Raw genomic sequence first — 26,653 nt, forward strand, 5'->3', positions numbered from 1 at the left:
TGGGACATATTGGAAGATGGCGGAATCCGCCGGTGTACCGACCGCTGGTGGACCTGTTGACAATGGAAGAGCGACATGTCATCGTGACCTACCGGTTTGACCGTGCCACAATCCAGGAACTATGTACCCAGTTGGAGCCAGACCTGATGTCACCAATCCGCCATCCGACTGGAATCCCCCCTGACGTGCAGGTGCTGTCAGTGCTCCATTTCCTTGCAAGTGGGTCTTTTCAGACAACAGTGGCCATGGCATCAGGGATGTCCCAGCCTATGTTTTCCAACGTGTTGTCCAGAGTGTTGTCTGCCCTGCTGAAACACGTAAGGAGATACATCATTTTCCCTGAGGTGGCGGATTTGCCTACAGTGAAAGGTGACTTCTATGCCCTTGGACATATCCCCAACGTCATAGGTGCCATTGATGGGACCCATGTAGCTCTGGTCCCCCCCGCAGGAATGAACAGGTGTACAGGAACAGGAAGAGTTATCATTCCATGAATGTCTAGATGGTCTGTTTGGCAGACCAGTACATCTAGCAGGTAAATGCAATGTTCCCTGGCTCAGTGCATGACGCCTACATCCTGCGGAATAGCAGCATCCCTGATATGATGGGTGATCTCCAGAGGCACCGTTTATGGCTATTGGGGGACTCTGGTTACCCCAACCTGTCCTGGCTACTGACCCCAGTGAGGAATCCCAGGACCAGGGCAGAGGAACGGTACAATGAGGCCCATGGGCGGACTAGGAGGGTGATCGAGCGGACCTTCAGCCTCCTGAAAGCCAGGTTCAGGTGCCTCCATATGACTGGTGGGTCCCTATTCTACTCACCGAAGAATGTGTGCGACATCATCATCGCCTGCTCCATGCTCCATAACTTGGCATTGCAACGCCAGGTGCCTTTTCTGCAGGAGGATGATCCAGATGACGGTGTTGTTGCAGCGGTTGAGCCTGTGGACAGTGATGAGGATGAAGCTGATGAAGATTAAAACGACAACAGGGAGTCAGTCATACAGCAATATTTTCAATGAGACACAGGTAAATACAATTTCATGTTTCACATTATATTACATTTCACACGTCTACCTCTATCCTGTACCTACATTTCACTCCCTATTTGGTAACTGAGTTGTCTCCTTCCATTTCAGTTTCAGTAATGTGGTAACCTACGTGTCAACAGCTTGCACCCTTGAAAGGCTTGTGATGTGTGACATTGGTATGTTGACCTTCCAATGGGTAACCTTTTTTAACACTGTAATTGACAATACAAAGTTCACAATCATTGACTGACTCCAATGTTATTGAGGTTTCAAGGGTGTTTATTGAAGTGCATAAAAATGTAGGGGGGTTGTGAAATGGAGAGAGGTCATGGTGGAAGAATGTCCATGGCAGAGTCCAGTCTATTAGTCTCACAGGTACATTGCACATCTGGCCATTGGAAGTGGAGCTGGGGCAGTTCCAAGCTGGTAACAAAGTGGGACAGTGGGGGGACAATCAGGGTGGTCTTATTTCCTGGCGGGGGTCTTGCCAGCTTGCTCTGTCCTGTTCCTGGATCTCAGGGCCCGCTTTCGTGGTGGTTGTCCGTCTGCAGGGGGTGGGGTGCTGGTGTGTTGGTCCTGTAGCGGGGCGTCCTGTCCACTAGCGCCGGCGGAGGTGGTGGGCATTTCATCATCCTGGCTAGTGTCAGGGGCCCCTTGGAGTGCCACGGTGTCCCTCAAGGTCTTTTGAATGTCCGTCAGCACCCCTACGATGGTGCCCAGGGCAGAGCCGATGGTCCTGAGCTCCTCCCTGAACCCCAAATACTGCTCCTCCTGCAGATGCAGGGTCTCCTGCAACTTGTCCAGGACCGTTGCCATCGTCTCCTGGGAGTGGTGGTATGCTCCCATGATGGAGGATAGGGCCTCGTTGAGAGTAGGTTCCCTTGGCCTGTCCTCCCTCTGTCGCACAGCAGCCCTCCCAGTTCCCCGGTGTTCCTGTGCCTCAGTCCACTGGACCGTGTGCCCACTACCACTGCCCCAGGTCCCTGTTGTTGTTGGGGTGGTGGGTTACCCTGGGTGCCCTGTAGTGGTGGACACACCGCTGATTGACCTGTCCTGGGTAGGGAGGTATGTGCCCGCTGGGTGGGTGCTGTGCTGGGGTTACCAGAGGGTGTAAGCTCGGTGTTGGGCTGTGGCTGGGCAAGGGGAACCGACTGTCCTGAGGCCCACGATGGTCCGGGCTGGTGATCAAGATCCAGTAGGGCAGAGCTGCTGTCGTCACTGTGGGCCTCTTCTGGGGGTGGAGTGGTGTTGTCTGGACCCTCTGGTGTGGTGACATTCCTTCAGGTTCCTGCGGGAGTATAAGTACATGATTATTGCAATTGTGTGTTTCATGGTGTGCAATGGTTGGGTGTGCGTGAACCCAAGTGCAGGCATTCCTGTGTGGGGGCTTGTGTGGTGATGTTTGGGGGGTGTTGTGGGTATGTGCAGTGGGCATGCTTTAGTGATGGGTGTCCATGCTTAGTTGTGTCAAGCAGGTCTTGGGGTTGGGATGGGTGGTTGGTGTTATGGGTAGATTAGTGAGGAGTTAGTGTGATAGGGGAGGGTGTGAGGGTGGGGGTGTGTGATAGCATGCAGGTAGGGTGGGGGATATGATAGTTTTGACTTACCAGTGTCCGTTCCTCCAACGACTCCTGCGAGGCCCTCAGGATGCAGGATGGACAAGACTTGCTCCTCCCATGTTGTTAGTTGTGGGGGAGGAGGTGGGAGTCCGCCGCCAGTCCGCTGTATCGCAATGTGGTGCCTGGATACCGTGGAACGCACCTTCCCCCGTAGGTCGTTCCACCTCTTCCTGATGTCCTCCCTATTTCTTGGGTGCTGTCCCACAGCGTTGACCCTGTCGACTATTCTTTGCAATAGCTCCATCTTCCTGGCTATGGATGTGTACTGTACCTGTGAGCCAAATAGTTGTGGCTCTACCCTGATGATTTCCTCGACCATGACCCTGAGCTTATCCTCAGAGAAGCGGGGGTGTCTTTGGCGTGACATGGGGTGGTGTGTGTGATGTGTGGGGTGGTGTATGTGTTGATGAGTGTGGTGAGTGTAGTGGTATGTGGTGTTTTGTGCATGGATGTTGTGTGAGTGATGGTGTAGTGTGCCTCTGTGTGATGGTGTTATCTATTCTGTGCTGTCTCTCTCTGGCCTTCGTCTCTAATTAGTGGTCGTAGGGGTTTGTGGGTGATGTGGGTGTGTGTTTTATATTGTGTTGGGTGTGTGGGAGTGGTGTGTGTATGTGTATCAGGTGTGTGTATTTGTAATTGTCCAATGTGGCGGTGTTTTGAAGGTGCATGTGTATTTTGAGCGCTGCAGTGTGTACCGCCAATGAAATACCACGGTTGAAAGACCGCCGCGTGGATTTGTGGGTCGTAATAGCATGGGCGTGTTTCTGTTGCCGTGGAGGTGGAGGATTTGTTTCCGCATATTTATCGCTGACCTTTGGTGTGGCGGACTTGTGTGGGTTTCCGAATTTCGGCGGATTCCGTGATGTGTGTCATAATAGCTGTAGCGGTCTCCCGCCGCCGCCGCAGTGTCTTGGCGGTCTTCTGCACGGTGGTAAGCTGCTTTCACCGCCAATGTTGTAATGACCCCCTAAATGTCTCTGGATCTCTCATGGGGTCAGTGAACATTGTACAGCATTGAATTTAAAACTTGTGCATGTGAATCCATCACCATATTCACATGTATCATGCTTTTTTTTCAGTGTTCAATCAACTCCTTTAAATGTATATATTGTGTGAAGCTATGCAAATGAGTACAGAGCCAAACGACATGGGTGGCTTATTGTCAGACACAAAGGCACACACTAGGACTCAAACATGATAAAGGTGATAGATAGCATTGTGGACTACAACCAACTTTCTGAGCCTTCAAAGTATGTATTGAACAGACATCCCCACAAGTTGACATATGGCATGTACTGTTCAGGACTCAAGTGTCTGGAAAGTTTATGATTGTACCAGTACAACAAATATGTGAGAAACAGAAGAGGCATATTTAAGACTGTGATGGGCAGCTGTTAGTGTGCCAGTATCCATTCCCCAATAAGGTGGAGTTTAATGTGCTAAACCTTTCAAGAATAATTATGACAGACCTTAGTGATGACAATTGATGTTGCATTATTACCTGTCAAGGAATTTGTATCCCTACACAATCTGAGTGTCGGGAACTGTGCTGAAAACTGTCTTGAGTAGCTGATGGCATACCACAGCCAATAAGACAGCTCCTTGGTCACAGTGGATATATATAGTCATACATGTTAGTCAATACTGAATGCATACCCTAAGGCATCTCTCTAACTTGGCCAGTTTACAGATGAGAACACCAAGATAGTCAATCATTATGGACACCTAATTTTTTAAAACTAACAAGATTTATTTGTGCTTAAAAACACAACCCATTAAAAACCTAATCTAAACACTACCTACACTAAGCTAACCTATACTAACTGATATTAACTTACCCCTACAGCTATCTATTCTAATCTCAACTTATCTTAAACATGTAACGCCACACAATAAATATTGTACACCCACCCCCCCTTAAGAGACACTATACGAGTAAGACAACATGAAGTAAAGCTACACATAGACTAACTTAATATGTAGCCTAAACAAATATATATATATTTGTATTTTTTAATTTGATATTTTTTTACATAGAGCCCCATACTTAACCCCCAGCCAAAACAAAAATGTAGGAAAGTCAAAGACCGCCAGGGCTGTTTTGAAAGTTGCACCGCCAACAGGCTGGCAGTGCAAACTCGGGTGTTACGACCGCAGCGGAAGCACAGCAGTCGCACCGCCGAGACCGGCAGTTTTCCGCCACAGTGGTTCCGGCGGATTTAATCTGCCAGGGCATCACTGCCCAGGGGATTACGAGGCCCCTTCCTGCCAGCCTTTTCATGGTGGTAGGAACAGCCATGGAAAGGCTGGCGGAAAGGGGAGTTGCAGGGCCCCCTGGCACAGCCCCACACAGCTTTTCACTGTCTGCACAGCAGACAGTGAAAAGCGCGACGGGTGCAACTGCACCCATCACACGGCTGCAACACCGCCGGCTCCATTTGGAGCTGGCTCCCATGTTGCGGCCCACATCCCGCTGGGCCGGCGGGTGGAAACTCTGTTTCCGCCCACCGGCCCAGCGGGGATGTCATAATGGCCATCGCTGGAGTGCGGCCACATTGGCAGCCGCACATCCATCGGTTACAACTTGGCGGGTGGCAAAGTTGTAATGCGGGCCAAAATATTGCACTCCAAATTAGCATACTGGTCCCCCCTTATAAGTCTCTAGTATATCGTACATAGGTAGCCAGGGCATTGGAGTTCCACAGGATCCTTATGGGCTGCAGCATTACTTTTGTCACCCATAAGCAGCTCATACAAAGGCTTCTACAGGACTGCCATCGCAGCCTGTGTGAAATAATGCATGCACTATTTCACAGCCATTGTCACTGCACCAGGTCACTTACAAGTCACCTATATATCAGGTCTTCCAACCCTGAAGGCTGGATGCAAAGTACCTGTGTGTGAGGGCACCCCTACACTAGCAGAGGTGCCCCCACATCGTCCAGGCCCATTTTCCCAGACGGGATGCCATTTTAAGTGTGCACTGTACATAGGTCAATACCTATGCACAGCTTCACAGTGGTACTCCGAATATGGCCAAGTAAGGTGTCCAAAAACTGGGAATTGTACCCCAATACTGATTCCAGCATTGGTTGCACAATCCCATGCACTCTGGGGGCTCCAGATTGGAGCCCCAATTCTGCCATACCTGCCTCCTGAGGTTTGCACTGCAGCCCCAGCTGCTACAACCTCACAGACAGGCTTCTCCCCTCCTGGGGCTTGAGCAGCTCAATCCCAGGAAGGCAGAACAATGCATTTCCTTTAGGAGAGGGGTGTTACACCATCTCCCTTTCAAAATAGGTGCTACAGGCATGGGAGTGGTATCCTCCCAGAGCCTATGGAAATTGATTTGAAGGGCATAGATGGTGCCCTCCTTGCATAATCCAGTCTACACTGGTTCAGGCACCCCCAGTCCCTACTCTGGTGTGAAACTGGACAAATAAAAGGGGAGTGACCACTCCCCTGTCCATCACCTCCCTAGCGGTGGTGCCCAGAGATCCTCCAGAGTGTCCCTGGGTTTTCCCATCTTGGATTCCAAGTTGGTGGGGCACTCTGGGAGCATCTGAGTGGCCAGTGTCACCAGGTGACGTTAGAGACCCCTCTTGATAGGTGCTTACCTGATTAGGTGACCAATCCCCCTCTCGGGGTCATTTAGGGTCTCTCCTCTGGGTATTTCTTCAGATTCAGAATGCAAGACTCCAGCAGGAATCCTCTGCATCCTTTACTTCATCTTCTACTGACGGATCAACCGCTGACTACTGCAGGAACTCTACAAAACTGCAACAAAGAAGCAAAGACAACTTCTGCAACATTGTAACTTCAGCTCCTGCCAGCAACTGCAACAGTTTCCAGGTTGTGCATCCTCTGAGGACTGCCTGTCTTCAGCTTGCCCCAGAAGAAATGAAGGAATCTCCATTGGAGTGCCAGAGTCACTTCCCTACTTCAGCAGGCACCTCTCTGCAGCAACAACTGGTGGCTTGGGTCCCCTCTCCATACAATACGCAAGGATCCAGCAACACGGCTGGTGGACTAAAGTGACACCCGACAGTCCCAACGTCCAGCTTTCCAACTTTGGTGGAGGTTAGAGCTTGCCTCCCCATGCAAGACAGTACCCCTGTGCACCAGGTGACTTGCAGTTGCCAAGGCTTGTGTGCGACCTTCCAAGAAGTTCTTTGTGCACAGTACAGCTTAGGCCCCCAGCACTCCATCCTATGATGCACAGCTTCCTGATTTTACGGCGGCATGGGAATCCTTTGTGTCATGCTGCATGGGCCTCCATTTGCACCTCCTTTGTCCCCGTGCGCTGGGACTCCTGTGCATGTTGCCTGGTCTTCTGAGGGCTCTCTCAGTTGCTGAGAGCCCCTTCTCTCCCCATCCGGGGTAGAGGCCACCAGGTCCCTCCTGGTCTCGGGCAGCGCAATTTTCCGCAAACCACGTGTTTTGCGTGAGCAAACCAGACTGCATTCATCCATCCTGCATGGGACATCCTCTGCACCAACCAGGAACGCGCATCTGTCTTCTTTTGTGCAATACTAACTTTGTATTCTCACTGGTGGTAATTCTTTTGCACCTTCATCCATGTTAGCAGGGGCTCCTGTTCTTCCTGGACTCTTCAGGGCTTCAGTGACTTGGTCCCCTTCTTCCACAGGTCTTCAGGTACAGGACTCCATTGTTGGTGTCTTGCAGTCTCTTCTTGTTCTTGTATTATCTTCTATCACGACGTCTAGTGTGTTTTAAGAAACTTGCTCTATTTTACTCCTGCTTTCCTGGGCTCTGTGGTGGGGTATTTTACTTACCTTTGGTGTTTCTTACACTCCTATCACCCCTCTACACACTACACTTGCCTGGGTGGGAAACCAACTTTCGCATTCCACTATTTTAGAATATGGTTTGTGTTCCCCCTAGTCCCATTGCAACCTATTGTGATTTTCACTGTTTGCTCTATTGTCTGACTGTTTACTTACCTGTTTTTGGTTACTAGTGTATATATTGTGTAATTTACTTTCTTCCTAATGAAGTATAGTCTCCAGAGTATTTTTGGTATTGTGTGTCTAAAATAAAGTGCCTTTATTTTTGTAACACTGAGTGTTGTCTTTCATGTGTGTGAATACTGTGTGACTACAGTGGTATTGCAAGAGCTTTGCATGTCTCTTAGTTCAGCCTTGGCTGCTCTGCCTACAGCTACCTCTAGACAGCCTGGCTTCTAAACACTGACTACATTTCACTAACAAGGGATAACTGGACCTGGTAAAAGGTGTAAGTACCTTTCGTACCCACTACAAACCAGGACAGCCTCCTAGATTGGTGATGCAGTGGTGGGATATGTACTTGCAATTACCTTATCACTCTGTCACCAGTGCTTTCCACAGGAAAGTGTACTTTATACTTGGGGCTATACAAAAGTATACCTAGTAGTTGCACTTGAATTCTAAAATTCTAAAAGTTAGATAAAGTAGGTATTTTCTTTCCTTTCACTTTAGGAAAAACCACTTATGAGAAACTAAACTTTCAAAGTTTGAGGGGGCTTTGCTTAAAGAGAACCCTAGGGAATGGGAAGAACCCTAACAAAGATTTCCTTTTAAATATCCTTCTCCAGGATGACCAAGAACAGTCTGGTCACCAGGTAGAGGAGATAGAGGGGGATTCTAACCAGGGAGAATCAGGAGAGGGTCCTGAGGATGCAGGGGAGGGTCCTTTTCAAGATCTTCCCCCTGGTAAACCATCTAGTGTAGCTGGCAGTGGGAGGGGGGTCACACACAAGTAGAGCTCCCTTCACACCTAGAGGCTAGGTTCCTAGGGTTACACAAGCCAAGGAAAGGTCTGCCACTGCTCATTCCCATGCCACTACAGTCTCAAGTGTGTCCCACACACCCAACCCTGAGGATAATTCCCTTTATAGGGAACTCAGAAAGCTGAGGTTGGTGGAGGTCAGACTGAGGCTGCAACAGCAACAGTTGGCCTTGGATGGGGAAGCCCTAGCTGTGGAAAGGGAAAGACAGGGGTTGGGGTTGGTTCACCATGATGGCAGCAGGAATAGCAGCAATAGCAGTTTTAGGAGCTATTCTGCTCTGAAGCCACCAAAATCATCTGCGGCGTACCCCAGGGTTGGTCCCTCAGCCCGACTCTCTTCAACATGTACATGGCTCCGCTCTCTAACATCGCCCAATCTCACAACCTCAATATAATCTCAAACGCCGATGACACCCAGCTGATCCTCTCCCTCACCAAGCAGACCTCCACAAAGGAATGAAGACGATCGCCGAATGGATGAAGAACAGCTGTCTGAAACTGAATTCGGACAAAACTGAGGTCCTCATCTTCAGCTCCACCCCCTCCACATGGGACGACTCCTTGTGGCCTGCCACACTGGAAACCGCACTGACACCCATCGACCACGCACGCAACCTGGGATTCATTCCGGATTCTTCACTATCTATGACCCAGCAAGTCAATGGCATCTCCTCCTTCTGCTTCAACACCCTCTGCATGCTTCAGAAGATCTACAAATGGATCCCCGCTGGAACCAGAAGAACAGTCACCCAAGCCCTCGTAAGCAGCAAACTGGACTACGGCAATGCCCTCTATGCAGGAACCATGACCAAAATCCAGAAATGCCTCCAAACACCTCATCCTGGACATCCCCCGCCACATCACAGCCCACCTGAGAAACCTACACTGGCTCCCCGTCAACAAGAGAATCACATTCAAACTCCTCACTCACGCTCACAAGGTACTGCACAATGCAGGACCAGAATTCCTCAACAGACGGCTCTCCTTTTACACCCCGACCTGACAGCTTCCCTCTACGGACCTTGCCCTAGTCACCATCCCACGTATCCGCAGAACAACCAGCGGTGGCAGATAATTCTCCCACCTCACTGCCAAGATGTGGAACACTCTTCCCACCCACCTGCATCAGACCAAGGACCTACTTACCTTTAGGAGACATCTCAAGACATGACTGTTCGAGCACAGTAGCACCCCCCCGCCCAGTTAAGATTCACAACAGCCATGGGGTGGCTAACAGTGTTGTTATGGGTGTCAGGCACTTGGTACTGATAACCAAGTAGGTATTGCTCAGGGGCTGGTCCAAAGAAAGTTGTGGTATCCACTGACCTACCTGTAGAATGTCTACTAGGCAATGATTTGGAGACTGCAGCTTGGGCTGAAGTGGAGTTGGAGGCACATGCATCAGTGCTAGGCATTCCTTGGAACATATTTGCTCTCACCAGGGCTCAGGCCAAGAGACAAAGAGTACAGGGAAACTTGGATCCTGGAACAATGGACCTAGCACTCCAAAAAATAGGGGTAGAAAGAGCAAACCTTTGTCTACTATCCTTCCCTCTCCAGAAGATTCCCCTTTTGATGAGGAAGAATCAACTCCTTGTGCAGAACCTACACCAGAGGAGCTTCAGGCTGACACAGCTAAACACTTGGGGACTGCCAGGGGGGAACTGAGTGTGGCACAGCAGACCTGTCCCACATTAGAGGGTTTAAGACAGCAAGCTGTCAAACAGGAAGCAGGGGATGTCAGTGACTCTCATAGAGTTTACTAGGAGAACAATCTCCTTTATACTGAGGCAAGGGACCCAAAACCTAGTGCTACCAGGAGACTGGTCATTCCCTTGCAGTATAGGGAATTCCACCTAACACCTGCACATGACATTTCCCTTGCTGGACATCTGGGGCAAAGCAAAACTTGGGACAGACTGGTCCCTCACTTTCTCTGGCCTCACATGGCAGAAGACACAAAAGATTTTTGTTTCACTCTTGTGTCACTTGTCAAGCCAGTGGTAAGACTGGTGGTACTCCAAAGCCCCCTTCATCCCACTGCCAGTGGTTGGGGTGCCCTTTGAGAGGGTTGGGGTTGACATTGTTGGCCCTCTTGACCCTCCTATGGCTTCTGGAAATAGGTTCATCTTAGTGGTAGTGGACCGTGCCACCAGATATCCAGAAGCCATCCGATTAAGGACCACTACAGCTCCTGCAGTGGCAAAGGCCCTCCTGGGAATATTTTCCAGGGTGGGCTTCCCTAAAGAGGTGGTATCAGACTTAAAGGCAATGTGGAAGGAATGTGGTGTAACCTATAAATTCACCATACCCTATCATCCACAAATTAATGGATTGGTTGAGAGATTTAACAAAACTCTCAAAGGCATGATCATGGGACTCTCTGAAAAACTCAGGAGGAGATAGGATGTCCTTCTGCCATGCCTCCTTTTTGCCCACAGGGAGGTACCCCAGAAAGGAGTGGGCTTCAGCCCATTTGAACTCCTTTTTGTCACCCTGTTAGGGGTCCACTTGCACTTGTCATAGAGGGGGTGGGAGCTACCCTTGAAGCCCCCGAAACAAGACACTGTGGATTATGTGCTTGGCCTAGGATCAAGAATGGCTGAGTACATGACATAGGCCACTAAACACCTTCAGGCAAAGCCAAGAGCTCCAGAAGCAACGGCATGACCAGAAGGCTGTCCTGACTGAGTACCATCCAGGACAGAAGGTGTGGGTATTGGAGCCTGTGGCACCAAGAGCACTCCAGGACAAATGGAGTGGGCCACATCTCATAGTGGAGAAGAAGGGTGAGGTCACCTACTTGGTGGACCTAGGCACTCCCAGAGGTCCTCTAAGAGTACTTCATGTGAACTGCCTGAAACCCTACTATGATAGGGCAGACTTGACACTACTCATGGCCACTGATGAGGGGCAGGAGGAGGAGGAGAGTGACCCTCTCCCTGACCTGTTCTCCAACACTGCAGCAGATGGCTCAGTGGAAGGAGTTATCCTTGCATACTGCCTTACAGCAGAGCAGAAGGAGGACTGCAGGAACCTCCGAGGTCAATTCTCTGAACTCTTTTCACTTACACCTGGTCAGATCATCTGGTGTGAGCATACCATTGATACTGGAGACAGTTTACCTGTTAAAAGTAAGATTTATCAGCACCTGACCGTATCAGGGACTGTATTAAATCTGAGGTTCAGAAGATGTTGGACTTAGGAGGGTTTGAGCACTCAGCTAGTCCCTGGGCCAGCCCAGTGGTGATAGTGCCAAAGCCTCAATCTCAGAATAGGAAAAATAAGATGAGTTTTTTTGTGGATTATAGACGGCTCAACACAGTCACCAAGACCGATGCTCACCCTATACCCAGAGCAGATGAACTGATAGATAAACTTGCATCTGCCAAGTATCTGAGCACTTTTGACTTGACTTGACTGCAGGGTATTGGCAGATCAATCTATCAGGAGGTGCTAAACCTAAAACTGCATTCTTAACCATTGGAGGGCATTACCAATTTACAGTTATGCCATTTGGCCTGAAGAATGCACCTGCCACTTTCCAAAGGCTGGTGAATGCATTCCTCCAGAGTCTGGAAGCTTTCAGTGCAGCATATCTAGATGATGTTGCTGCATTCAGTTCCACTGGGATGATCACCTGGTCCACCTGTGACCACCTGTGGTCTACCTGTGAAAAGTTTTGGAGGCCCTGCAAAAGACAGGCCTAACTATCAAGGCTTCAAAATGCCAGAGAGGGCAGGGGAAGGTGGTTTATCTGGGACACCTAGATGGTGGGGAACAGATTGAACCACTACAGGGGAAGATCTAGACTATTTGGGAATGGTCTCCCTCTACTACCCAGACCCAGGTCAGAGCCTTTCTTGCTCTCACTGGGTATTACAGGAGGTTCATTAAGAACTATGGCTCCATTGTTGCCCCTCTTAATGGCCTCACATCAAATATAATGCTCAAGAAGGTATTATGGACAGCCAGTTGTCAAAAAGCTTTTGAGGAGCTTAGGCAGGCTATGTGTACTGCACCTGTCCTGAAAAGCCCAAACTTTTCTAAGAAGTTCATTGTCCAGATAGATGCTTCAGAGGTAGGAGTTGGGGCAGTATTATTGTGAGAAAGTAGCCTCTTTCTAGCATGGTTACCCCCACTTTTGGCCTGTTTGTGAGTGTGTGTCAGTGTGCATCAGTGTGTTTTTACTGTGTCACTGGGATCCTGCTAGCCAGGACCCAGTGGTCATTGATGAAAACCTATATGTCAGTGTGTTTTGCCTGTCTCACTGGGAACCTGCTAGCCAGGCCTCTGGTGCTCATAGTCTGTGGCCTAATGTGTATGCCTGTGTAGTGCCTCAACTGTGTCACTGAGGCTCTGCTAACCAGAACCTCAGTGCTTATGATCTCTCTGCTTTTACATTTGTCACTGTAGGCCAGTGACTTAATTTACCAATTTCAATTGGCATACTGGACCCACCCTTATAAGTCCCTAGTATATGGTAACTAGGTACCCCGGGCATTGGGGTTCCAGGAGATCCCTATGGGCTGCATTTCTTTTGCCACCCATAGGGAGCTCAGACTAACCCTTACACAGCTACCCACTAACCCCCCCAGCCTCTGGAAATGCTTTGAAGGGCACAGATGGTGCCCTCCTTGCATAAACCAGTCTACACCGGTTCAGGGACCCCTTCTCCCATGCTCTGGTGGGAAACTGGACAAAGGAAAGGGGAGTGACCACTCCACTGTCCATCACCACCCCAGGGGTGGTGCCCAGAGCTCCTCCAGTGTGTCCCAGACTTCAGCCATCTTGCTTTGCAAGGTGTAGGGGCACTCTGGAGAGCTCTGAGTGGCCAGTGCCAGCAGGTGACGTCAGACACCCCTCCTGATAGGTCCATACCTGATAAGGTAGCCAATCCCCCTCTCAGGGCTATTTAGGGTCTCTCCTGTGGGTTCTCTTTAGATTCTGCTTGCAAGGTTCCTTCAGGAATCCTCTGCAACAACTTCAGACTCTTCTGACCTCGGATCAACCACAGCCTGCTCCAAGAAACGCTGTACCTGCAACAACATGTCTACAAGAGACACTTTTCTTCAGCAACCTCAGCTCCAAGTCAGCAACTGCAACAGTTTCTATGGTGTGCATGCTCTGGGGACTCCCTGCCTTCATCCTGCACCATAAGGACCAAAGAAATCTCCTGTGGAGTGATGGAGTCACTCGCCTTCTCCAAGCAGGCACCTTCCAAGGCGACGACTGGTACCCTGGGAATCCTCTCACGATGAGAAGCGTGCTCCTAAAGACACCGAGGGTGGACATCATCAACAATGAGTGACATAATTTAGAGGAGGTAAGACCTTGCCTTCCCCAAAAACGACAGTACCCCTGTGTATTGTGTTTACTTCGCCTCCTGAGGTCTCTGTGCACTTGTTGCAAACTTCCTTCATGCACAGCCTGGCCCAGGTCCCAAACACTCCACCCTGCGATGCTCAACTTGCTGAGTTGTTCTCCGGCAGCGTGGACCTTCTTTTGTTGTGCTACATCAACCGGATTTTGCACCTCCTTTGAACCCAGATCCTGTGGCTTCTGGGGGTGCTGGCCGGCATCCTGAGGGCTCTCTAAACTGCTGAGAGTCCCTTCTTCCTCCTCACACAGAGTTGAGGCCCCCAAGTCCCTCCTGGGTTTATCCAGTGTCATTTTGATGAAAAACGCACTTTAGCCGTGGCCAAGGCTTGTTGGTGCCTTTCAACACAAAATCTCATCTGCAACAATCATGTAGGAACCCACTGGCATCTTCCTAGGGTGCATTTCTGCAGTCTTCTACTAACTGTGGACTCTTCTTTTGCACCCTCTTCTCGGTTGGCAGGGGCTCCTCTCCTTCCTGGAACTTCTTTTGACTTGGTCCCCTTTGTTTGCTGGTCTTCAGGTCCAAAAATCCAGCTGTTGTTCTTTGCAGATTTGGTTGGCTGCGGCAAAATCCCCCAAACAAGGTGTAGTGTGCCTTGCAGTACTTTACTCCTGCTTTTCTGGACTCTGGGGTAGAGTAATTTACTTAACTTTACTGTATTCTTACTCTCCCAGAGATTCTGCACACACTACACTTGTCTGGGGGTAATTTGTGATTCACATTCCACTTTTTTAGTATATGGTTTGTGTTGCCCTAGACCTATTTACTCCCATTGCATTCTATAGGATTTCCTGCTGTTTGCATTCTTCTATGACTATTTACTTGTCTAATTTTGGTGTCTAGTGTATTTATTGTGTATAATACTTACCTCCAGAAGAAGTATTGTCTCTAAGATATTTTTGGTACTGTGTCACCCAAATAAATACCTTTATTTTTGGTTACACTGTGTACTGTCTTTACTTGTGTATAAGTACTGTGTAACTATAAGTGGTATTGCATGAGCTTTGCAACAAGCTGCTCTGCTATAGCTAGCTCTATCAGCCTAAGCTGCTAGAACACTACTACATTCACTAACAAGGGATAACTGGACCTGGTGTAAGGTGTAACCACCCAAAGTGCCCACTACAAACCAGGTCAGCCTCCTACAGTTATCACATCTTGACTCAGAGGCCAGGATCACCCTGTTGCTGTGGTCTGGACCCTCAAGAAGCTAAGATCCTATTTGTTTGGGACTCACTTCATTGTTCAGACAGACCACAAACCTCCCTTATGGTTAAAACAGATGAAAGGAGAAAACCCTAAATTGTTGAGGTGATCCATATCCCTACAGAGTATGGACTTTAGAGTGGAACATAGGCCAGGGAGTAACTACTCCAATGCAGATGGACCCTCCAGATATTTCCACTTAAACAATGAACACCCATCTGGGCAAGGTTAGCCTTATTGCCCCTTGTTTGGGGATCAGGGTGTTGTGTAGGAAAGTACCCTTTGTTTAGCATGTTACCCCCAATTTCTGTCTGATGTCAGTGAGTTTTTGACTGTGTCACTGGGATACTGCTAGCAAGGACCACAGTGCTTATGGTTTATGGCCTGCTTGTCAGTATGTTTCACTGTTTTCTAAATTGTCACTAATCAGAACTCCACTGCACTGCTCATGCTCTCTCTGTTTCTAAATCTGTCACTACGTACTAGTGACTCAGTATTTCACTCCAATTTGGCGTACTGGCCCCCCCCTTATAAGTCCCTAGTATATGGTACATAGGTACCCAGGGATTTGGGGTTCCAGGGGATCCTTATGGGCTGCAGAATTTCTTTTGCCACCCATACGAAGCTCATGGAAAGGCTTCTACAGGACTACCATTGCAGCCTGTGTGAAATAGTGCATGCACTATTTCACAGCCATTTTCACTGCACCAGGTAACTTATAAGTCACCTATATATCAGGTCTTCCAACCGTGAAGGCTGGGTGCAAAGTACCTGTGTGTGAGGGCACCCCTGCACTAGCAGAGGTGCCCCCATGTCACCCAGGCCCATTTTCCCTGACTTTGTGAGTACGGGGACGCGATTGTAAGTGTGCACTGTACATCGGTCAATACCTGTGCACAGCTTCACAATGGTAACTCAGAATATGGCCAAGTAAGGTGTCTTTCAACTGGGAATTGTACCCCAATACTGAGTCCAGCATTGGTTGCACAATCCCATGCACTCCGGGGGCTCCACAGAGGGCAGACCTGCAGAAAGTATCTGAGGCTACCCACATTCTAGGCCAATGGAAGTGGGTGACAAGCCTGGCAAACGTTTTGTCTTGCTCCAAATGTCCTGCGAGGGGGATGTCGTGAGCCAGGCCCAGTACGACAGCCCAGTAGAACACATGCTGCCCCAGCGGCCAGTACCTTAGGCTCACTGTAGAGGAGATCATTCTCCCAATATATGTGGTGATCGCCAGAGGCTTCACATGCTGCTTGGGCTGAGGCCTGTTGTCTCAGACCCTCAAGAGTGGGGCACTCCTTCTGCACTTTGCAGAATTCCTCCCTGGTTGACTCACCCTCCTCTTGCCAGCCAGCAAATTCAGGCAGGTTACCCAGGTCGGCAATATCCTCTACAGTTGGCTCAGGGGCCTCCTCCGCTGGGACCCCGTCCACCACCATGGGAATATCTGAGGCGGGTTTCCTGCACCTCTTGCCCTTCCTCAGTGCATCTTCCTGGGCCATTGTTCCAGGCTCCAGACGCCCTGTACTTCCTTCCTGGGCAGCCATGGACCTTACGGTCATGCAGACCTACTCAGGCAAACCTAACATCTCCAGGTGGGATCTGAGCCCTACCTCTTTCCAGGCAGTATGCTCAAGATCATTGCTTAACAGACAATCTACAGGCATGGCAGGACTCACAGCTACCTTTAGAGTACCAGAGACCCCTCCCCACTCAAAGGGAACCAGAGCCACTGGTAGGTGACTCTCGCGATTGTCACCGACTATGACCTGGTGGACTGTATAAGGGATTTTCTGCTCTGCTGACACCAGCTGACTCTTCACAGTATGCAAAAACAAATGCAAAAACAACAGATGATGGACAGAATGCAGAGCAAATCAAACATTCACCCCCGTCACAGATCTGGGTTTAATCCATCAGTTTTTCTGCTTGCCATGCCATTCCAGTTTGGACCCAGCCATATGCAAATCAATCTTGACCCTGTTCCCCATGGAACAGTCCATCCGAACTGTCAGCCTAGGTCCTCCCTGGACCAGAAACAAGCATCCTGGGACAGGTTTCAGGGTATCACCCTTCATCAGCCAGGCTAACTTGAATCTGGTGGCAGAGCAAGCACGGGACCAACCTCTGGGCATACCCTTCCTACTTGGTCTTTTTGCATTTGTCGCCCCAAGTGGGAAGGGTATGCCTAGACGTGGGTCCCGTGCTCACTGCGCCACTGGATTCAAGCACAAAGTACCTGGTTTGTGTTCAAATTCTCCACAAGGGACTGCAGAGGAGGAGATGCGTGGAAAGCGGGGTGGTGTGCGTCGATTTTTCCGGCGCACACAGACGATGTGTCAATAAGTTTCATGCAGGGCAGGCTTTGCATTGATTTCCGGCATGAAGACAGAGATCCTCTTTAGGTTGCAGGGGTTTTTGGACGTCCCGGGGATGATGCAGAGAAATCCTGGGCATGCAGGACGACGTTACAGGGGCTGCATCGATCTGGTGGGCGATGCGTGGAAATTTCTGTTGCATGGCAGGCACACTATTGATTCTTCTCAGAGGAAGTCAGGCTGCATCGTTCCGACTGGGCTTTGTGTCAATCCAGTGGGCCGCGAGTCGAAGTTCCGGTCGTAACGCTGGCACAGCATTGATCTCCTCTCGGGGAGCCAGTCTGCATCATTCCAGTTCGGCATGCGGTGGTTTCTTCACTGCTATGCAGGCTGTGCGTTGTTTTTTGCAGACTGTGTTTTGAATTTTCCCCACACAAGGAGTTCTTTGCAGGATGGAGCCCTTGGAGAGCACTTCTCAGCAGAGAGCAGCAAGGCAGCAGGGCAACAGCAGGGCAGCAGTCCTTTGCTGAAAAGCAGTCAGGTGAGTCCTCTGGGCAGCCAGGCAGTTCCTCTTGGCAGGTTGCAGGTTCTTGTTCAGAATTTCTTCTCCAGTGGTATCTTGTCCAGAAGTGTCTGAGTTGGTAGGGTCAGAGCCCCTATTTAAATACCCAAATGTGCCTTTGGAGTGGGGAAGACTTCAAAGAGTGGCTTAGAAGTGTACCAGGTCACCTTTCAGTTCCATCCTTTCTGCCAGGGTCCCAGTAGTGGGTTTGGCAGTCCATTGTGTGAGGGCAGGCCACTGTCCATTCAAATGTAAGCGTCAGGCCGTCCACCCTCCCACCCTCGGAAGACCCATTCAGTATGCAGATATGTGCAGGTGTGACTGAGCATCCTCTGTTGGGGGTTGTCTGAGTGAAATGAAATGCACAAGGGAGCTTTCAAGTAACCTAGCCAGACATGAACTGTAAGGCGCAGAAGGATTTAAGTGCAGAGAAATGCTAACTTTCTAAAAGTGGCATTTCTAAAATAGTAATATTAGATCCAACTTCACCAGTCAGCTGGATTTTGTATTACTATTCCGGCCATACTAAATATGACCTTGTTACTCCTTTCATATGAGAATCTACCGCTCAAACAGTATATGAGGGTAGTCCTAATGTTAGCCTATGAAAGGAGCAGGCCTCACGGCACTGTAAAAACGAAGTTAGGAGTTTTACACTATCACAATAGATAAACTGCACAGGTAAATGGCCTGCCTTTTATCTACATAGCATCCTGCCCTATGGGTTACCTAGGGCCTTTCTTAAGGGTGACATATGTAGAAAAAGGGGAGTTTAAGGGTTGGCAAGTACTTTTAAATGGCAAGCCGAAGTGGCAGTGAAACTGGACACACAGGCCTTGAAATAGCAGACCTGAGGCATGGTTAAGGGACTACTTATGTAGGTGGCACAATAAGTGCTCCAGACCCACTAGTAGCATTTAAACTACAGGCCCTGGGCACATGTAGTGCACTTTACTGGGGTCTTACACGTAGATTAAGTAAGCCAATTGGGTATAAACCAATGTCACCATGTTTTAAGGGAGAGAGCATATGCACTGGCTAGCAGTGGAAAAGTGTGTCCTAAAACCAGCAAAAACAGTGTCCAAAAGTGGAGGGAGGTAGGCAAAAAGTGGAGGGGTGACCACCCTAAAGCTGTCAGGTCTAACACCCACATTTTGCAGTTTCTCTCCACTATAAAAATAATTACCCCAAAAATAAGAAAAGACCACCCCACCTAAGCCAAAATACCCCACCTACACCCCAAGACAAACACCCAACAGTACAAATACAATAACAGGACAAAAACACCACACAAAACTTACAAATCTAACAAATTGGACTAAACAGCAATAGGACACAGCACAACACTCTCAAACAACACCACTCCTCAAACAGCACCAGCTCCACACAACCTCTCTCAACCACAGACTAAAAGACTCTAAAGTAAAAGTGAAAGTGAATTCACTTTACCAGGTGTGCAGGAAGGAAGTCCTGTAACATAACAGCCTGGGTGTATGCTTCATATTTTCTGACATGCGTTTTTTTTTATGCATGATGGCCATGCGTGGATTTTTCCCATGAAGGCTGACAAGGCCTGTCGACTTGCAATTGATGCGTAGGCGCCAGGGGTCATTTTTGTCATATGCGATGTTTGTAGGACAATGGTATACGTCAAAATGTTTGACACATACCAGGCATGCATGGATTTTGGAAGGAAGGCTGAGACAGCAAGACAGTTTAGAGACGCATGGTGCCAGGAATCATTTTAGTGATTTGCGATGGATAGAGAAGTACAGTATGAGTTCATTTTTTGATACGTAATGGCCATGCGTGGATTTTGGTGGAAAGACTGACAATGCACCCACATTCCCATTTCTTGTAAAAGGGGCTATGCATCTATGTAGTTTGTATGGTTTGGCTGCATGTGTGTGCTTGTGCATTTCACTGTGTACCGGTAACTTAGGGATGTGTTACTATATGTTTGTATGTGTGTGTGATGCATATGAGTACTGATACTTTTTGCAAATGAGTCTGTGTATGAAGACTCTGCCACATACATGTTTACACATGTGTACTCTTTGTACATATGTGAAGCTACTCATGTTGTGGGTCTGCCACATTGCATCAGAATTCCGACTGTATGTTACAATGCAAAACATAAGAAAGGAAGGGCCATGTGCAATACATGTTCAAACATATGAAACTATGAACAATTCTTTAGCAAAGGTTGCTTTTGACAGAGGCTGGGATAAGATCATGTAAGCCATTTCAATGTGAGTGCACGTATGTGCACACTTTGGTGTGTTGTAAGGAGCAGACCTAACAATGCAAATGGTTCAACCATGCATGCAAATTTTTTGAGATGGTGTGCTGACATGTGTCATTGTAAGTATATATGCAACATGTTTTGTGTGAAAATATATGTATCATGCCTGATAAGTGCTGCATAATACAGTGGTGTGTTTAGTGATTAGACACATACCAAATCTCTATTCTAGATGTCTTATATGTTGGCCATTGTCTCGAAGCTGTGTACTTATAGTTGTGTAAAATAGGTTTCACCGTGGGGGGGGGCATTTGAACTGGTCATGATAATTTGTAAGTTATTGATAGAAATGGGGTCTTTGGTTGGCAGTCAGGTTGCCCCCTGTCCAAGCAAGGACCCTCACTCTAGTCAGGGTAAAGGAGAATCACCCTCAGATAACCCCCACTCTCCCCCTTGGTAGCTTGGCACGAGCAGGCAGGCTTAACTTCAGAGTGCTAGGTGTAAAGTATTTGTACCAACACACACAGTAACTCAATGAAAACACTACAAAATGACACAACACAGTTTTAGAAAAATAGAAAATATTTACCTAAACAAAACAAGACCGAAACGACAAAAATACACAAGTCAAGTTATCAATTAAAAACCAACAAGAGTCTTCATATAATTTTAAACACAACGCTAACACTGTTAGCATGCAAATGTACTTGGGTGTGTCAAAAATAACCCTGCAGGGCGAGTGTGCATCAAAAAGGGCTTGCGATGCGTCAATATCATTCACAAGCGAGACCGTGCGTTGTTTCTCCTTCAGTCAAGTCTCTGTGCGTCGTTTCTTCTCTCCACAGGAGAGCGATGCGCCGATTCGAACTGCACTCTCTGCTCCGGGCAGACCTTGTGTAGTTTTTACATGGCCAGCGATGTCTGCGTCAGAAATCCAGCTGCACGATGATCCGAGAACCCCACAGCGCGGGTTGTGATCTCACCAGACTCCGACAGCGGTGCTGCGGGTCTTTTCTCCAGCCGCATGCATGAATCTTCCAGTCGCGCTGCAGATGAGTGTCGATTTTCAGCTACGAAGCCAGCGGCACATCGATTTTTCAGCCGCGGATCGGAGTTGCGTCGATCTTCTCCCCGCACAGCAGTCTGTACGCAGATTTCTCACTCTTGTTCTACCAGCTTCTCCTTTCAGGGTCCCAGGAACTGGATGGGCACCACTTGGCAGAGTAGAAGGCTAAGCAAAGGCTCCAGGTGCTGGCAGAGAGAAGTCTTTGCTGTCCCTGAGACTTCAAACAACAAGAGGCAAGTTCTAATTCAAGCCCTTGGAGAGTTCTTCAGAAGAAGGAAGGCACACAAAGTCAAGTCTTTGTTCTCCACTACAGGAAGAAGCAACTGCAGGATAGCTCCACAAAGCACATTCACAGGCAGGGCAGCTCTTCTTCCTCAGCTCTTCAGCTCTTCTCCAGGCAGAGGTTCCTCTTGGTTTTCAGAAGTGTTCTAAAGTCTGTGGTTTTGGGTGCCCTTCTTATACCCATTTTGCCATTTGAAGTAGCCTTACTTCAAAGGAAAGTCTCTCTTATTTGTAAAATCCTGCCTAGCCCAGGCCACGCCCCAGACACACACCAGGGGGCTGGAGACTGCATTGTGTGAGGGCAGGCATAGCCCTTTCAGGTGTGAGTGACCCGTCCTCCCCTCCTTCCTAGCACAGATGGCCAAATCAGGAAATGCAGACCACATCCCATCTCCCTTTGTGTCACTGTCTAGTGAGAAGTACAACCAGCTCAACTGTCAAACTGACCCAGACAGGGAATCCGCAACAGGCAGAGTCACAAAAATGGTTTAAGCAAGAAACTCTTCACTTTCTAAAAGTGGCATTTTCAAACACACAATCTTAAAATCAACTTTACTAAAATATGTATTTTTTAAATTGTGAGCTCAGAGACTCCAAACTCCACATGTCTATCCGTTCCCAGAGGAAATCTACACTTTAATCATATTTAAAGGTAACCCTAATGTTAACCTATGAGAGGGACAGTCCTTGCAACAGTTAAAAACAAATTTAGCAGTAATTCAATGTCAGGACATATAAAACACATTACTATGGGCCTGATTACAACTTTGGAGGACGGTGTTCATCCGTCCCAAATGTGACAGATATACCACCTACCGTATTACGTGTCCATTATATCCTATGGAACTCGTAATACGGTAGGTGGTATATCCGTCACATTTGGGACGGATTAACACCGTCCTCCAAAGTTGTAATCAGGCCCTATATGTCATACCTTAAGCGTACACTGCACCCTGCCTTTAGGACTACCTAGGGCCTACCTTAGGGGTATCTTACATGTAAGAAAAGGGAAGATTTAGGCCTGGCAAGTGGGTACACTTGCCAAGTCGAATTTACAGTTTAAAACTGTACACACAGACACTGCAGTGGCATGTCTAAGCCATGTTTACAGACCTACTAATGTGGGTGGCTCAACCAGTGCTGCAGGCCCACTAGTAGCATTTGATTTACAGGCCCTTCTAGTGCACTGTACTAGGGACTTACCAGTAAATCAAATATTCCAATCATGGATGAACCAATTACATACACATTTTGTGTATTGCACTTTAGCACTGGTTAGCAGTGGCAAAGAGCCCAGAGTAACAAAAACAGCAAAAACAGAGTTCAGCGCACATCAATAACCTGGGAAACAGAGGCAAAAGGTTAAGGGAGACCACGCCAACAATGAAAAGTCTAACAGTTATCCTGTGACACATACACATTTTATCATGTAAATTGTTCTCATTTGTACAACTGCGAATAGAGAGCACCAAGCCTGGTCCACCTAGCTGAGACATGTGTGGAACATTTAGGTATTATGTGTTGACAACATATATTTTCAATGGTCAATGACTCGTCCTTTATTGTTATTGGTAGATTGATAAAATTGAATACCTTCTGTATGGCAGTGGTACTCTCATTTAGTGATGGCACCCTAGTCATCAGTGCTCCTGTGGCACTTTGAATGCCCACACAGAGCAATTGTTGCATGTATCAGCAAAGCTTGACTGTGGTCACCTCACCTCAGTTCACTGTGTACAAGCAGTAGGCCCCTGACTGTGTCAAGGGTCAATGTAGCCCCCTCAGGGGCTTGGGGGAGCATTTGGTGGTGATCTGCCATTCTCATGATGGATCATCAGCACTGCGATGCATAGTTCCCTGCAGAAAATCACCTGCACATTTGTGATCCCATGGCCAAGTATGTTTTGTTACCTTTGATGTTCTTCATGTCAGGATTGCACTATCATATACTGGGGACTGACAGCTTGTTTGTATATGACATGTCTCATCAATTCCCATGGTTTTACATGATTTGCCATACACAGGTGAGGCTATTCCTAGGACGTGTGGTTAGGTCATTCATAGGTTGTGGAACTGGGTCTTGTCTGTTAATCTAGGATACAGATTCTGTTCTCCCTGGGCTTCCCTTCTTTGTGGATGACCACTATGGAAGCCTGGTGCTGGTCTATCTGGCTCTCCTCACACATCTGCTTCAGATGTGAGGCAAGCTTAGTGGCTGTCAACTTAAGCAGTTCTATTGGTACCCTATTGGGCCCTGAGGCTTTGCCGGGCTTCACATACCTGATGTCTCGTATAATTTCTGCAAGGGAAAGTACACCTTCTAAGGCTTCCCTATCCTCTGTAGGGAGGCTTGGGAAGGAGCTGTCACCCAGGAGCTCACCTGCTTTGCTTTTTGTGATGAAACACCACGCATAATTGATTTTCCCATAGTTGTGGGCAAACGTTTGGGCTATGGATTGTCGACTGCTAGCAAGTTCTCCTGACAATGTCTGGATTCCAGGAACCCTTCTATCTGCTGCCTTCTACCTGTCCAGCCAGGGCAGTATTTTTACTGTCTTGTCCCCCATTACATTGATGTGGTGCTGTGTTGCCCTATGGTGCTTTTTAGCAGCTTTCTGGGCCACGTCTCACTTACGGGCTAGGATGTGGGCACCGTCTGATCCCTCCTCATCTGGTAAGCCGGCCTCAAGAGTAACAAAATCACATTCAAAAGCCTTCAATTTGGCCCTTTTTAGTTAATTTCCTTGTCCCATCATGGAGAAACCCACCCCTTTGACTACTGTCTTATAGGCTGCCCGCAGCGTAAGTGGAGACTCAACTGAAGTACTGTTTCCCTGAAAATAATGGTCTTTTGTGGATAACATCCCTTCTCAAATTGTTGCCACTTTAATGTAACAAGGGCTCAATATGATGGAGCTGGTGTTGGGCCTCTCCCGCTAACCACACACCAGCCACAGGGGAGAATAGTCAGAAATACCCCTGGTTAATTTAGTGGTCTCTCAGACTTTTAAAAGCTGGGGAGTCAGCGTGAGAAAGTGGTTAATTCAGGAGAGAATATCATGCACCCCTGTAGTGGCTTGCGGGCCGCGGAAGGGGCGGGGCAGGGAGGCACAGGAGGAGGGCAGGAGGGAGGGAATAAACAGTAAATTTAATTGAAAAAAATACTTACCTCCTCCGCTGCTCCTTGTCCCTCTACACTCCTCTGCCTCTACAGGCTCAGAGCAGTGTCAGGATTGGCTAGGAGTGCCCAGTCAGGGTGCTCCCAGACAGAATGGGAGCCTGTGCAGGCTGCCTCCAGAGCCTACAGCGCATGTGTGTTTGGCCGGCCCGAGACGGCTGGCCAAACACACATGCACTGTGATGGGGGAGTGCTGAGCACTCCACCTCAGTGCACGTCACCTCTTTGGCCCCACCCCTTTCAAAGAACACAATAAGAAACTATGTTTATTATCATTTTCTTTAAACGGTTTAGCAGCTGCCTCTGCAGGTGGGAGGCTGACGCTCCTTCGCCCACACAGGGGAGCCGCCATTGATGCACCTCCAAGTAAAAGGATGAAATGCTGGGTTAAGAGTACACCATTCATCTGCCAGTCCATGGGCAGTGAGTAAGTCTGCAAATGGTCCTCTAACTGAATCCAGAGGCCTGGGGGTATGTCAGTGAATCTTACCATTCAGTGTTGCGTTAAAGTCCTCTCACATGATCAATCCCCAATCTGGAAGACTGTGTAGTAGAGTGGTCAGGACTGGTTGTACAGAGTTGTGAAGTCATATAGTGATATTTACTAAAAGTATGTTTAAGATGCCCCCCATCCCAGGTCCTAGAGAGTGACATATAGGGACCCAGAGGATCAGACTATATTTGCCAAATGACCAGTGGCAGCGTTCTGCTCACAAAGAATACTACTCCTCTAGAGGAGATGTTTTGACCCACATTAGCAGCCTTTTTATTTTCCCAATGATCAAGGGCATGACACCTATTACCTAGGAGGTGAGTTTCTTGTAGGAGAACTATGTCAAGGGAGTCTGGTTTGATGTGCTGGAGCACCACTCCTCTTTGACTTTGTCACTGAGGCAATTGACATACTAATTTTGGACATTCCACTGTATGGTTAATAGACTACACTAGGGGGTGCCGGGACAAACCTGGGTGGGGTTCAGACTGTGAGAGTAAATATCCTGCGTGCCTTAGCTATGTTGACTGGCCGTATGTATCTTGCCTGCACATTAACTACAACAATTATCCAATAAACCCTCTTCAATCATGAATTCCCCCTCCTGCTACACTGCCCTGCAGAATCCAAACTCTCCACCTCCCCAAGTGTGCATAACGCCTGTTGCCCCAACCAAACATACAGCTAACTAGAAAGCGTCACTACCACCTTCTGGGCCACAACTCAGCCCCTTACAGGAATGTCTATACCAAGTTGGTGTCTCATATCCTCTGTCTCAATCTTGACCCCAATCACCAATTTAGGACCATTGCGGGCTGCTCCTTTGTGGTGTTGCCACCACAGAGCCTCTGTGGGCGATCGCAGTGCCTTGACCATTGCCACCTGACATCCATATAGTCAATCCCAACCAGCTTCTTGGCTTGATAAAAAGTGAGTTTTACATGCTGTGACTAATGAAAGCTGTGCCAGATAAATCATTGAATACTTATGGTCCCGTTCCCTCAGAGCCTTCTTCATGTAGAGGAAACTGCGGCACAGCCTCTTGACCCAAAGACTAAAACTGGGGAAGAAAGTAACCCGAGTGTTACCTATATGCAATGGAGAGGCACTGCAAGCTGCTTGGGGAATCACATCCCAGTAGCAGAAGCTGAAGAGTTTTGCTATGATGTGACAAGGGTGTGCTCCATGCTTTGATGGTGCACCTGGAATGTGTTGGGCTCACGCCACCTACAATATTGTTGAAAGTCCACATGTTTGCAGCTGTTTTAGGATGAGATCCTCCAAGAACAGGTCCATGGCCCAACCTTGGCATTTATAGGTAGCATTAGTATCCATACATTATTTTAACAGGAACAGCCCACCAAGTCTTCCAATTCTCTCTCGACTGTAGCTTCACATCATTTGTTATATGTGACCACATACTCACATTTGAATTCCACAACCTATGTCACATTCACAATGAGTGTATTTCGGCA

The sequence above is a fragment of the Pleurodeles waltl genome, chromosome 4_1 (genome assembly GCF_031143425.1).
Source record: "Pleurodeles waltl isolate 20211129_DDA chromosome 4_1, aPleWal1.hap1.20221129, whole genome shotgun sequence".
NCBI classification, from domain to species: Eukaryota; Metazoa; Chordata; class Amphibia; order Caudata; family Salamandridae; genus Pleurodeles; species Pleurodeles waltl.